This window comes from Lupinus angustifolius, chromosome LG12 (assembly GCF_001865875.1).
Source record: "Lupinus angustifolius cultivar Tanjil chromosome LG12, LupAngTanjil_v1.0, whole genome shotgun sequence".
Classification (NCBI taxonomy): Eukaryota; Viridiplantae; Streptophyta; class Magnoliopsida; order Fabales; family Fabaceae; genus Lupinus; species Lupinus angustifolius.
Window position 1 is genome coordinate 10855361 of NC_032020.1, and position 8085 is coordinate 10863445.

Genomic DNA, 8085 nt, shown 5'->3' on the forward strand with positions numbered 1-8085 from the left:
TTTGTAAACTCTATATAAAGGCTCTAAACTCTCACACAAAACAAGAAGAGAACAAACACAACTTTCATACAATTTTCTCTCAACTCTCAAAAGTTCTCACACTTTTTCCAGAATTTATCTTTGAACTTATTGCAACTTGTTCTTAAACTTTCAAGTTAATTTTGCAAAGTTGCTTCAAGTGTTTCAAAGACTTTTACAAAAGAACCTTATATACTTTTATATATATTCAGAGCTTGGATTGCAAGTTACATAAATAAGTTTCATACTTGTAAAGGCAATCTGCCATAGTTGAATATTCTTCATTCTTGTAAAGAGTTCTTTCTTTCACGGGGTGTGAAAAGAAAGGGGAATAGATTCACTTGGAAAGGTGTTTTCCAAGGGTATAAGAATTAGGGAGTGTGTAAGGTACATAGAGATCTCGGGGTGAGATATTGTAATTACAACTCTTAATTCTTAGTGGAAAAATCTCTTGTGTGGCAAGAGTACTGGATGTAGCCTTTGATGGACAAGAAGGTGAACCAGTATAAAACTCCTTGTGTACTCTCTTCTCCTTATCTCTTTCATTTTATTTCCTATTATTTTTCTGCATATTGTTCCGCTGCACTTTAACTTTGATTTTGCAGAAAAAGCGGCCAAGACAACTAATTCACCCCCCCCCCCTTAGTTGCACTCTGATACTTACAGCACATACTGCAATAAAACGAAGCATATAAATGAAAAGTGTTGGAAGTTTGAATTGTAAACCTCAAATCGAAGAGTGGGGATAAAGGCATCAAATTCCATATGTTAGAGGAAGTAGGGCAAAAATAAAGACAAACCTAAAAGCATGATCATATGCAAATACAACTAACATGTGCTCACTAGTTAATTAAGCTCTAGATAATCTAAAACTGACGTTAACAAGTTGGAGCTAGCCATTGAAGGGTCAGATGATGTAGTCAAGCAAAAGGGCTAAACAAACAAAAATCATGCAGAAAAACCTATTGAAAACCGTTGAAACAAAAGAGATGATTCTAGAATGATTGAGAATACAACATAAGTAAAGCTCGGGTATGTAGTAATTTACTAAGAAAAGTCAAAGTATATTATAAATTTGAAAAAATATGATAAAGAAATAAAATAGAGATCTTATGAGAGTGCTCATGTCTTGAGATCATTCTTCATTGTGTTTTAGAAATGGAAAATTATAGTAGTGAAAATAGAACTGGAGAAGTTTTGGAGCTACACAATATAGAATATTTTACTTCTTATTTGCATGCCTTACAAATGAAGGGTGAGAGCCTATTTATAGGTTTTCTACAACACCTATGAATTACTAGATGGTTCCATAAGTATCTAGTATACATTTTTCTCAAGATTTCTAGATACTTCTTTAATTATAATACTGAATGCTTATAATAAATTATACTAGAAGCTTAGGATGATTCCAGATATTAGGATACAATCATCACTACTTGTTTCTACACAAGTATGAAAACTTCTAGAAAGTATGCATCAATATTTTAACATTCCTCCTTGATGAACATTTTTGTAAATCCTAGCATCGATCGTAGTTTCTCGAACTTTGGCCTTGATAATGCCTTAGTGAATATGTCTGCAATTTGATCTTCGGTCTTGCAATGCTCGAGCCTTATTTCTTTATTCTCACTTGCCTCTCTAAGAACATGATATTTAATTGCGATATGTTTCGTCCTGTTGTGATGGATTGTATTCTTTGTTATCGCTATCGTCGATTTGTTGTCACAATAGATTGTCATAGGCTTCGCCTCTTGATCTCTCATGCCACTCAGTATTCGTCTAAGCAATATAGTTTGGTTGGTCGTCTCTACAACTGCTACGTACTCAGCATTTGTTGTTGATTATGCAATGACTGCTTGCTTCTTAGACGCCTAAGAGAATATTCATGATCCAAGTGAGAAGGTATAACCTGATGTGCTTTTCATGTCATCCATCGAACCTGCCCAATCATTGTCAATGTAGTCGTGCAATGTTGAGTTGGTGTTGGTCTTATACCATATAACGAACTCTTTTGTTCCTTGTAAGTATCTAAGAATTCTTTTTCCAAATCCAAAGTGGATTTGACTTGGGCTTTGCATGAATCTTGATAGGAGACTTGTAGCATACATGATATCTGGTCGAGTGATAGTGAGATATAGAAGACTCCTGATCAAACTCTTGTAGAGAGATGCATTTGCTTATGGAGATCCATCGTCCTTTTGTAGCTTCTCATTAGTCCCGAGCGGAGTAGTAACTAGTTTGCATTCACACATCTTAAACTTCTTTAGTAATTCTTCTGTGTATTTCTTCTGCGAGATGAATATGTCTTCTTTTTTTTATTTACCTTGTTAGGTCCCACGAGGCTCTGTCACTCACCTAGAGGGGGGTGAATAGGTAATACGGTACAAAACTATCGTCGCTCGATAAACACAAAAATTATACAAATTAACACACTGTTTAATTGATTAAAAACAAACTTAATCGTTTAATTCATCTGTTGTTAATTGATTATCTAAACAACTTAATCAATTAACTGGTTCAATTACAACGTAAACAAAATTATTTTTGGTCATCCAAGATTACCAAGATTCAACAAGTAATGCACTATACAGAATATGCAAGTATCATATAATTTTATGCATGTCAAGTTAAGTAAATCAAGTAATGCAAAAATGTAAAAAGATGAGGGAAAGAAGATGAAGCCTCGGCTTTTTATCCTGGTTCGTTTGTTGTCCACTGCAAACTACATGCAGGCCTCCCCTTCTGATCTTAGGAGATTTTATCTTTACTATGGAATCTTTAATGTTTCTTACAAACACAATTCCAATACAAGAATCAAGACGCTCTTTTCTTGGATCTTAAACCCCACTTCAGTTTGACTACAAAGCTCGCCTACTAGGATACCCACTGTTTGTGACTCTAGACTCAGCCTAAGTATCGCTTACAACCAAGACCTCTTGCTTCTCGCGAAGAGAATGTTTTATTTCCTAAGTCTAACAATAATTCTTCAAGTTACATATGCACCTCAATGTGCAGATTATACAATCTTCTACAAATCTAACAACTCCTAAAAGATCTCACAAATACAGAAATACAATGCGTGCGATGCAGGTTTCTTTTTCACATTTTTGACAATGAAAACTCAACGAGTATCTTGTAAAGATTCACTACTTTCTTTTCTCAAAAGAATACTTAGAAAATATTTCTAAAAGATATGAAAGTTTGAGCTCTAAACTTTCTCAATAAATTTGTAAACTCTCTATTTTCGAAAAATGTATTCTAACCCTCTGAACTTTTCCTAAAGTTAACTTATGAACCGATATCAAAAACTTGGGTTAATAGATTGTTCTATTTTTAACTGCATTTAATCGATTATGTTGAACCTTAATCGATTAATGGGTTTCTTCAAAATAACAGAAAACAGAAACAATTATCAGCTTAATCACCTTAATCGATTAACTCAACATTTAATCGATAATGTGTTCAACCCAAGGGTTAATTGATTAACACAACTGTTAATTGATTAATGGTTTTCAGAAACACATTTCAAGTGATGAATGAACCTCCTACATGATTTATAACCTAATGATGCATGTCTTTGAATGCAACATGATTTAAAAATACTTTTTAAATGCATTCAAAACATGATCATGTATGTATGTATGTGCATGTAAATCATGTATGCATGCATGTAAGTCTCAGTTTAGATATGATTGATTTTAGCTTGTGAGACTTTCATTGGGGTTCATCCTAGCCTAGACTCTTACTAAGAAAGCAACTTAGGATCTAATAAAGATATAAACAATACTTAACCCGTAGATCTTATTTTGCATGTTTTGTCTTGTATACTCTTGAGTCTTGACTTTAGTTGATACTTTGTTGTTTGTTGATTTGCTCATCTTCTCAAGCTTGTCCTTCAATATTTATGAATGTTTTAAATCCTTTCCCTTCTTTACTCTTTTGTCGTCATCAACCTTTGTGTGTCCTTTGTCTTCATCAAAACATTATGTGATGCATACTTGCCTCTTCAATTTTGCATTCATGCACGTTTACATCTTCATACCTCAGTTTTGAGGAAGTAGTATATCAAGCATAGGTCTATCATCTTGAATGTCTTCATCATATCTTCTTTGAACTCTATTATCATCTTTATATTGTTTTCAGTGTGTATAAGATCATCTACGTACAAGGAAACTATTAGAGTATCATACTGACATTGGGTCTAAATGTATAGTGTAGGCTAACTCTTACTCCTCCTGAATCCTTTATCAATGAAGACCTGGTCAATTCTACTATACCATGCGCGAGGAGCTTGCTTCAAGCCATATAGAACCTTCTTCAATCATAACACTTTGCTTTCGTTGCCCTTGCTCATGAACCCTTGTGGTTTCTCCACATAGATCTCTTCTTGAAGTACTCCATTGAGGAATGCAGACTTGACATCTAGCTCATAAATTTTCATCCTCTTTCTGCTACAAGAGCTAGTAAGCCTCTTATTGTGTCTACACTAGCAACTGGTGGAAACGTTTCATTATAGTTAATTCCTAGTTGTTGAGAGTATCCCTTAGCTACTAGTCTTGCCTTGTGCTTCTTTATAGTGCCATCGGGATTGAGCTTTTTTTTATAGTCCCATTGTACTCCAATGATGTCTTTATTTTTTGGACAATGTACTAGCTCCCACGTGTTGTTTTTCTCGATCATTTTTATCTCTTCTTCCAATGCCTTGACCCACATTTATTGCTTTGATGCTTCTTCAAAGCTTCTAAGTTAAAATATGGCCAAGTTGCATGTCTCATATATATCTACCAAAGATCTTTCTCCTCTCAGAGAAGATTCTAGTGAAGATTGTTCATGTGAGAGTGTAGTTGGCGTACCTGGATCTTCTATTGCTTCTTCAACTTCTCCTGTTACTTGTGGTTGTTGTGTTGGTATGGAGATGATGTGTCTCTCAATCCTTTCTTCATTCCAGTTCCAAGCAGCACATTCATCAACTTCAACATCTCAACTGATGATAAGTTTCTTTGTTTTTATATTGTATATTTGATAACCTTTTGACTGTGTGCTATATCCCAAGAAGATGCCTCATATCATCTTGTCTTCTAGTTTGTGTCTCTTCTCTTTTGGGACATGTATGTAACAGATGGATCCAAATAGTTATTGCCTTTTTGCTGCTCCAAGCTTCTATTGGAGTTTTACCTTCGTATGCTTTTGTTAGACATCTGTTCATGATGTAGACAGTTGTATAGACTGCTTCGGCCCAAAAAGTGTTTGGAAAAGCTTTCTCCTTGAGCATCGATCTAGCCATCTCCATGACCGTACAGGTTTTCCTTTCAGACACCCCATTTTCTTGTGGAATGTAAGCGAATGTGAGTTGACGCTCTATGCCTTCATCCTCACTAAATTTATCAAAATTGCAAGAGTTGTACTCTTTGCCACGATCACTTCTGAGTACTTTTATATGTTTCCTGCTTTGCTTCTTAACAAAGGCCTTGAATTTCATGAATATTCCAAAGACTTATGATTTTTCTTTAATAAAGTAGACCCATGTCATTCTAGAAAAATTATCAATGAAAACGATCAAGTAGCTGCTATTAGTGAGTTATGGCGTCCTCATTGGTCAACATACATCAGTATGGATAAGCTCCAACAAGTGTTTTGCTCTCCAAGCTTTCCCACTTGAAAAGGGTAATCTATGTTGCTTCCCAAGTAGACATCCTTCACAAGCTCCTTCATTTTCTTGGATGCACGGAAGATCCTTTATCATTCTTTTATGATATAATAGATTTAAAGCTTAATTGTTAAGATGACCAAATCATCAATGCCATAGTCATGATTCATCAACTTGCACCTTCATGACAATGTTAGTAGCATATTCCAAGTTATTTGAAAACTTCTTTTTCTTTTCTCCATTTTAACTTGGATTATTTCAGGTTTTCTATTGTTGTCATATATATTGCATGTATCACCCTCAATGTGAAGAGACTAGCCTTTATCCATCATTTAGCCAATAGACAAGAGATTTTCTTCAAGATTGGGAACTAGTAAGACGTCTTTGATAAGTCGTGTATCTGACTATGTCTCCATCATGATAGTGTGAAGAAGATCTTTGCTCCTGACCTTGGCAAGGTTTTGATGAAGACACCAACATCACCATAAAGAAGATAAGGAAGAATACTTATGAAGACAAAGAAGATTAAAGCTTCAAGATAATTAGATTAAGTCTCTATAGGTACTTCTATCGTAAAACTCTTAAATATACAAAGTAGTAATGCTCAAACTATTTTTAAAGAAAGTTGAAACACTTTAAAAATACATAAAACAATATTAAAAAATAGTGTGTAATGGGTTACTTCATCTAAGTAACAAGTTACGTGTGTAAGAAAAGAGTTATCCAACTTAAAACTGATCAGAGTAATCCATTACTGTATTTGAGTAACATATTACCAGTGTTATTAAAGTTGAGTAACAGATTACTCAAATTGTTGTAATCGATTACTCTAAGTGAATTTTAAATTCACTGTTGGACAAAACATTTGGGTAATCGATTACTCAATGTTGTAATCGATTACTGAGAGCTGTTACATCAGTTTTTCAGATTTAAAACTCGAGAGTTTTCATCCCAAATGAAATGCCTTCATTCCAAACAATTTCTACTCTTTCATAAAGGCACAATGACTGATTGTAATGCCTATTTAAAGGCATTAGAACTCACAATGAAAACAACTCTTTGAACAACTCTTTCACACTTTTCTCACAACTTTCCTACACTTTTCTGAAAGATTTTTCTGCACTTCTAAGCAACTTGCACTCAAACTTTCAAAATCATTTTTAGAGTTGTTTGAAGTAAAGTGTTTCAAAGTTTTATAAACTTAAAGAGCATTATTACTAAGTATACAAAAGAGTTGATTGGATTGCAAGTGTTATTATATTTCATACTTGTAAAGGCAATCCAAAGCCATCATTCAAATTCTTTATTCATTGTGATAACTTTCTTTCACGGGGTGTGACTAGAAAGGAAATAGAGTTACTTGGAAAGGTTTTTTCCAAGGGTATAAGTATTAGTGAGTGTGTAAGATACATTGGAGATCTCGGGATAAAATATTGTAATTACAACTCATAATATTTAGTGGAAAATCTCTTGTGCTGCAAGAGTACTAGACATAGCCTTCGATGGACAAGAAGGTGAACTAGTATAAAAATCCTTGTGTAATCTCTTCTTCCTTACCTCTTTGATTTATTCTTGTTTATTTTTCTACATATATTTTCTGCTGCACGTTAACTCTTGATTTTGCAGAAAAAGTGGCCATAATTTTTAAGTCAACTAATTCACTCCCTCTCTTAGTTGCAATCTCATTCTTACAATTAGTATCAGAGCTACATTTGAGTAAGATATTCTCAAGTCTGATCCTATATCAAGATGGCCTCAAGATCATTCCTAGGAGAAGGTTCCAACATCAACCACCCTCCAAGCTTTGTTGGAGAGTGTTATGATTTCTGGAAAATTAGAATGAGGATCTTTATTGAATCTCAAGACTTGAACATATAGAATTCTATTGACGAAGGACCATATATACCCTTTACTGTTATCAACAGTATAAGGGAAATAAAACCTAAATCTTCATGGAATGATGAAGACAAAAAGAAAGTTCAATACGACCTTAAAGTCAAAAATATTCTTGTGTCGACTCTAGAAGAAAAATAATTTCTTAGAGTGTCAAGTTGCAAAACGTCGAAAGAAACTGGGACACTCTAGAAAGGATACATGGAGCCAAAGAAGTACAAAGGTCTACAACAAATAGTGAAGCATCAACATCAAAGCCAAAATCTACATGCTCAATATGCAGACAACTAGATCATCTAAAATGTGCTTGTCTAACCCTACAAAAGCATTATACTTTCAAAAGAAAGAAGGACAAGAAGCGTAGAAGAACAAATGTTATATCAGAAGACAAAGATGATGGTTCAAATGTATAACTCATAATTAAGGAGCAATCATATATTTCATTGATGGTTTCACACAATTCAAATGACGAATATGAGGTTAGTAACTTTGAATCAAATGATACTTTTTCATATGATGAGTTAAAA

At 34.0% G+C, this 8085-nt stretch overlaps 1 pseudogene; it reads right to left on the reverse strand.

Annotated features, from left to right (window-relative positions):
• LOC109361880 overlaps positions 1–5497 on the reverse strand; it is a 25351-nt pseudogene extending 19854 nt beyond the window's left edge.